The sequence below is a fragment of the Urocitellus parryii genome, chromosome 1 (genome assembly GCF_045843805.1).
Source record: "Urocitellus parryii isolate mUroPar1 chromosome 1, mUroPar1.hap1, whole genome shotgun sequence".
Lineage (NCBI taxonomy): Eukaryota > Metazoa > Chordata > Mammalia > Rodentia > Sciuridae > Urocitellus > Urocitellus parryii.
In genome coordinates this window covers 186,372,169-186,379,168 of record NC_135531.1, presented here as the reverse complement: position 1 = coordinate 186,379,168, position 7,000 = coordinate 186,372,169, and the positions used below count along the sequence as shown (strand labels likewise).

Below are 7,000 nucleotides of genomic sequence, written 5' to 3'. Positions count from 1 at the left end.
ACTTGTAGAGTTCCAACGTTCATTCAAAACTAAATCCCAACTACTGGAACTTTTAATTCTGAACTGCACCAGTCCTGCTACAGGAGTACACAACTTGTCAATCTCCCCAGTCTATCGCATCCTATACTGGGAGTCAGGAAGCTGAGAGCTACTACAACCCACTGTGTCTCCCAGTCACAGTGCTGGCAGTTTGGTGAGGATCACAAAGTGGTTGGACTGAACAACCCCCAGCACTTGGCCTAAGGGCTACAGAGCTCCAAAATAAATAAAAACAATAAAAACTCATCCTGTCAACAGTTTTGTCTACCTCAGGAGAAACAAGCCCTTTATTTCTCATTAAGAACTTTTGTATTTTTTTCTATCTTTTTTAATACTATCCTTTGACTCTTTTTTTATTTCAAAGTAAAAAAAATTAAATATAAATGTTTTTAAAATGTTATGTCATTTAATTGTATTTTACTTTTTCCATTCTGCAAATTTGGGTCAGGGAGCGGCTGTATGGGTGGGTGCGTTCTCACTGCACACACACACACACACACAACTTTACTTTTATTTTAATTGCTTTCTTCTTCATGTGTTTGTTCTTTAGCCTTCGTTTGACTTAATGTGGAATAAAATTATATGTGGATAAAATTACTTAATGCCTAATATATATAGGATTTGAGTTGTTTTCATCTTAAATTTGTTTGTTTCTTTGTATCTTGGTTTTTGTTCCTCTTATTTCCCCTTCTTCACTCTGATCCCAAAGTGATAGTCAAATTTTCATGTTCTCTCTTCATTATTTTATTACTTTTAGTTATTTTCACTCCTCCTCTTGGATAGCTATAATCTGCTAATATTTCCTGCCTCTCCTCTGTTCACTTTTTAAATATTTCAAGATTTCTCTTGCCTTTATATTCAATTTTCTCTTTACTTCAAAACTGTAATTCCACTATCTGATAGAATGGCATAGTTTATATTATTTCTATTCTATTACTGTTGTGGGTAGCAATACAGTGAGTGATGTAGTAGACACCTGAAGTTTAATATTTGATCCAGTTCATGTTGTTTATTGCTGGTGCCGATGCTAAATGCTAACCTTACCATTCCTTTACAGGTGGCAATTAGTGGTAGAGATGCCAAAGTAGACACCAGACATTTATCTTCAGGCTATACATCTGTTGCTAACAATATCACTACCCCTGACTCCCCTCTTCCTCTCAGAGTGGATGGAAAGTGATTAGAAACCTTCAAGGTTCACAGAGTAGAAATTCTGCTGTTGAGCAATCCTCACAACTCAGTCAATTAACAGCAAACCTCACTCTACACATAATCAAGCTCTATTCAAGCCTCAACAACATTTCAACACATAGAACAGAGGATACAAAAACCTCAAACTAACAACCAGGTCTCAAGTGGAAAAACCAGAGAGGGACCTTGTATCTCACTCCTGTATATCTGTTTATATTTTAAAACCAGAGAGACGTCCCAGAACATAAAATATAGCTGCTTACAAAATGTCCCATGTATAAATAAGGAAGGAAAATCCATGTTAATTGATCACAAGTCTAAGACCTCTGAAAATAGGAGTAAATGGGCAAACAAATCTCTCCACAATATTCAAAATACCCCAACAGGGGATCCCATATGGAAGTGGATGAAAAAATTTCACAAAAAGACTACAGAAAACTGAGTATTAAGATATTCAATGAACTAAAGAAAGATCAAAGGAATGAATTAAGTAAAGAATTATGAGAGAGAAAAGATCATTTCAATGAAGAAACAGAGATATTGAAAAGAAGCTAATCAGAAATCCTAGAAATGAAAGACATAGTGAATCAAATTAAAAATTCACCTGAATACCTGGCACAGTGGCCAAATGCCTGTAATCTCAGAAGGTCTGGGTGATGGAGCAAGAGGATCACAAATTCAAACCCAGCCTCAGCAACTTAGCGACACCCTAAGGGACATGGAGAGATTGTCTCTAAATAAAGTGTTTTAGAAAGGTCAGGGGATGTGGCTCAGTAGGTAAGCATCTCTGGTTTCAATTCCTGGTAACAATAACAACAAATAAATTCTCTTGAAAGTATCACCAACAGGTTATGTTGGGGAAAAATGAAATTCAGGCCTTGAAGGCAAAAACTTCAGGCCTTAAAGATAGTATATGTAAATTTGAATATTCAGTATTCAATAAAAGGAAAAATTAAAAGCTCATGATCCAAATATATAAGAACTCTGGGATAGCATTAAGAGAACAAATTTGAGAGTCTTGTAATAAAACAGGTTATGGAGATATAGGTGAAAGGCATTAAGAACATTTCAGTGAGACAGTAGCATAAAAATTTTCCCATGGTAGAAATGAGATAGACATTCACATACAGAAACCCAAATACACAAAACCCCAAATAGACAAAATTAAAAAACTACAAGAGAAAAAATTCATGTCAAATTTAGAGTCAAACCAATAAGGCTCATTTGTGACTTTCCAACTCAAACTCAAAAATCAAGGAAGGCCTGGAAGAAGATATTCCAAGCTCTAAAAGAAAATAATTGCCAGCCAAGATTGCTATATGCAGCAAAGTAATCTTTCAAAATTGATGAAAAAAACTTTCCATGATAATGATAAATTAAAATAATTCACAACCACTAAGCCAATACTACAAAGAATACTCAAAGATATACCACATATACAGAAACCCCAAATGAACCCCAAATTTACCAAATAGATGAAAATCATTAGAAGAGTAACCAACTAAATGAAAATAAAGACAGGATTAAATATAGTAAATGAACCAAAATGGCAAGAAACAACAAAAAATCTAACCATAGTAACACTGAAAATAAATGGTCTTGACCCTATAATTAAAGGACATAGATTGGCAGAATAGATTAAAAAATAAGATCCAACTATATGCTGTTTGCAACATATTCATTCCATAGACAATCCATAGACTAAAAGTAAAAGGATGGAAAATAATTCCATTTAAATAGAGTCCAAAAATAAGCAGGAGTAGATATTCTGAAACCTGACAAACCAAATTTCAAGCAAAAATTAATCAGAAGAAACAAAGGTGGCCAATACATACTGATAAAGGTAACAGTCCAATAAGAAGTTTTAGAAATAAAAAATATATATGCTCCAAAAACCAATGTACCTAGTTACATAAAAAACAAACACATAAACAGCAACAACAAAATCTTTCTTAACATTAAATACCAGATACAAACAATAATAATACTGGGTAATTTCAACACACACTTGTCACCAGGAGTCTGATCACACAAATACAAAATCAGTGAAGATATTTTGACCCAAATAATACAATAAATCAAATGGACTTAAAGATGTCTACAGAGTGTGTCCTCCAAAAAGATGAATTTACTTTCTATTCAATAGCTCATGGAACCTAGACCATATTACAGGACGCAAAGTAAGTATTAGAAAATAAAATCTACATTTGCTGTTATATAAGGCTCCTGTATGTGAATGTATATCTCATTTTGAATATGGGAAATTTTTTATACTACTGTCTCACTAAAGATGTTCTTAATGCCTTTCACCTTTAGCTCCTTAATCTAAAATTCATATCTAAAAATAAGTAAGAGACTCAGAATAGCTAAAACAATCCTGAGTGGTGTAGGATGCATACCTCATCTGAAATTATACTACAGAACTAAAGAAAAATAGCACAGCATTTAATTGGCATCAAAATAGACATGAACACAACTGGAATAAAATAGAAGACACAGAGATAAACTCACATATGTATAGCCATCTGATACTTGACAAAGGTGCCAAAACTATGTTGGTGAAGAGATACCCTTTATAACAAATGGTGCTGGGAAAACTGGATATCCAAATGTAGAAGAATTAAACTAAAATTCTTTTGCTCTGTACAAAAGTCAAATTAAAATAGATTGAAGACTTAGGAACTAGACTAGAAACTGAAAATTCTAGAGAAAACATAAGCCCAACAGTCATATTTTTTTCAGGCATTAACTTTCTTAAGAAGAACCCTAAAGCTAAAAAAAAATAAATCCAAAAATCAGTAAGTAGGCTCTCATCAGATTATACATAGCAAAGGAAATGATTAAGAGTATAAAGAGAAATGGGAGATAATCTTTACCACTACTCCTTTGATAGGGGATTGATATCCAGAATATATAAAGAACTCAAAAAAGTTTAACACCAGAATCAACAAAGAAAAACAAAACAAAACAAAACAAAGAACACAATCAACAAATGAGGGAAAAAAGATCATATAGAATTTTTTAAAAGACAATACACCAATGGTCAACAAATATATATATATATATATATATATATATATATATATATATATATCTCAACATCTCTAGCAATCAGGAAAATCAAAACTGCACTAAGATTTCTTCACACTTCAGTCAGAATGGCAATTATCAAGAATACAATAATAAATGATAATAAATGGTGGTGAAGGTGTAGGGAAAAGGTGACTTACATATTGTTAGTGGAACTGCAAATTAATACAAACAATTTAGACAGCATTTTAAGATTCCTTAAAACCTAGGAATGGGATCACCATATGACCCAGCTATTCCACTTCTTGGTATTTTCCAAATTTACTAAAATCATCATACTATACTGATATAACCACATAAATGTTTATAGCAACACAATTCTCAATAGCCAAATTTTGGAACCAGACCAAATGCCCTTCAATATGTGAATGAGTTAAGAAACTGTGGTGAATATACACAATAGAGATTTTTGTTGATGTTGTTTTGTTTTGTTTCACTGTACTTTCTTTTATTCTCATCATAGTTTTTGCATTGAGATACATTTCAATAAGAGCAAGTTTCTTTTTAAGCTTAGTATTAAATATTAAATATCTTTCCCCAGTTTAATTTTACATTACTCTACCAAGAAAAAAAAATTAAAACTCAAGTTATTTAAAGTCTGGACACACTTCCATGATTAGAAAGGCTATGTAAAAAATTGTGTCTTTTTTTTTTTCCTGCTATGTAATCAGTTCTAGGCCTGGACAGATGGGTTATAATTGTTTTTGAAGAATGTGCTACAAAATAAATGGCCTGTTATAAGCCAGGTTATAAAGTAAGGACAGGGGTTAGGGAGGGACATTTTCTTTCAGAAATAAACAGAATGTCTGAAGAGTCCCAGTCCATAATTTTTTCCTAAAATGGTAGAAGGAGAGGGTAAAAATCTCAAAATGAGCTTCAAAGTACTGTCTCTGTGAGGGACCTGTATTTGTCTTGTTGAGGAGGGTGACTGCCAAGAAAGTAGATGACTATGTTGACCATCCCCACCCTACCCAGCTAGGGGGATGGGAAATGGAAAGTTTATTGCCCTGTTTCTGTGAAAGTGAGCTGAAGCTTAAAGTGTACGGAATTTTCTAAGAGGTTTCTTCTACAAACAGACAACTCAGAGACTCTTCCTCTTGCTGCAGCAAAGAAGCTATTTTTAGAAGCACTTGGGAAGTTCCTCCTCCACCTCAAGGTGGGAAGGCTCAGAGAAGGGAGTCATCAGTACAGCCACCTTGCAGGCCATAACGGAATTCCTGAAGGTTGGAGACCCCATAGAAGTGGACAAAGGTTGCTGCCACTACCAGGATGTGGAAAATCTGATGGGACTGGAACCATATGTCAAACTTCCCAGGAAAGAAGCGCTCAGGAATCCGAGCAGCATAAAAGCCAGTTCCGACGATGTACATTATAGCCATGAGAAAGAACCAGCCCATCTGGCCCACTGTGATGGCCTTGACAAAACCCTCAGCCATAGTAAAGTGCATGGCGGGCACAGCACCACTAAGGCCAAGTCCCAGGAACACTGCTGCTCTTGTTTGCCGGTGCTCAGGAGTGGCAAACCGGTCCCACTGTGCCACGAAGATGGAAGAGATGCCCAGGACACAGATGATGGAGAGGTAGATGAGCCGAGGCTGTGGGGCGCAATAGAAGGAGTAATAGAGCCAGAGGACAAAGCCCCCCATAATCAGTAGAGAAATCCCTGAATAGTCCAGTTTTGAAAAGGTCTGAGAGACTTTCTCTGAATGACAATAGACAGTGTGGAAGAGCCAGGAGAAGCTGAGGCACACGAGTACACTCAGAAAGAAGATGCCCAAAACCACTTTCTCCTGGAGAGGGACCATGAAGTACACATTTGGTCGAAGCATGGTCAAGATTCCCAAAAAGAGAAACAGCACGAAACCAAGCAGATGGGTCCAGATGTTGCCGGTCTCTGTGTGGATGCGGAAGATGCTCTTGAAGCAAGCCCGAAAGGAGGGCATGGGTGGTCTGTGGCCATGTAGCAAATAGTTATTGTGCTTCAGCCAGTAAGGGAGCATCTCAAACGGGATGACCCTCCAGTGTCCCTCCCAGACCTTATGCACGAACTCCTCCATCTTCTCCATGGCATGGTGAGCCTGCAGGGGGAGCTTCAGGACGGGTACCTCCTCCTCTTCTTCCTTGGGCAGTGGGCACGTTTGCCCCTCTTCAGCCTTGTCTGGGTTGGCAATTACCCACTTGCCCTTCTCTTTGGGCAGAGGTCTCAGCTTAGCCAGTTCTACTGAGTTCGTTTGCTTGTTACTAGCAGGAGCCCCATTGCCCTGGGCCACCACTGGTCCTTCGTGGGAAGACATCTGGCTGGCACCTCAGTACCCTGCAGCTTCAGCTTTGGAACAGGTTGGGATCGATCGCCCAGCCCCAGGGAGCATAGACCTCCCAGTGATGGCAAACAGGCCGGGTGGGCAGGCTTTGCTGGGCACCGCCGTCCCCCAGCTACATCCCCTGGCCCTGGACGCGGCCTTCGGCCCAGTGGGCCCCAATCTTCAGTGTCCTTCCTTCGCCGGAAGGGGCGCGCGACCACTCGGCGTCACCTCCGCAGCCGCGTCACCTCCGCCATAGAGTTTTAATCAGTTTTAAAGAAGAATGAAATATGATGTTTGCTAGTGAATGAATGGAACTAGAGACCATCATGCCACGTGAAATGTCAGCCTCAAGAATCAAATGTGTTTTCTAATGTATG

At 37.7% G+C, this 7,000-nt stretch overlaps 1 pseudogene; it reads right to left on the bottom strand.

Annotated features, from left to right (window-relative positions):
* Nucleotides 1–5,486: 5,486 nt before the first annotated feature.
* Nucleotides 5,487–6,614, bottom strand: LOC113192712 (adiponectin receptor protein 1 pseudogene; annotated as a pseudogene).
* Between the last annotated feature and the right edge of the window lie 386 nt (nt 6,615–7,000).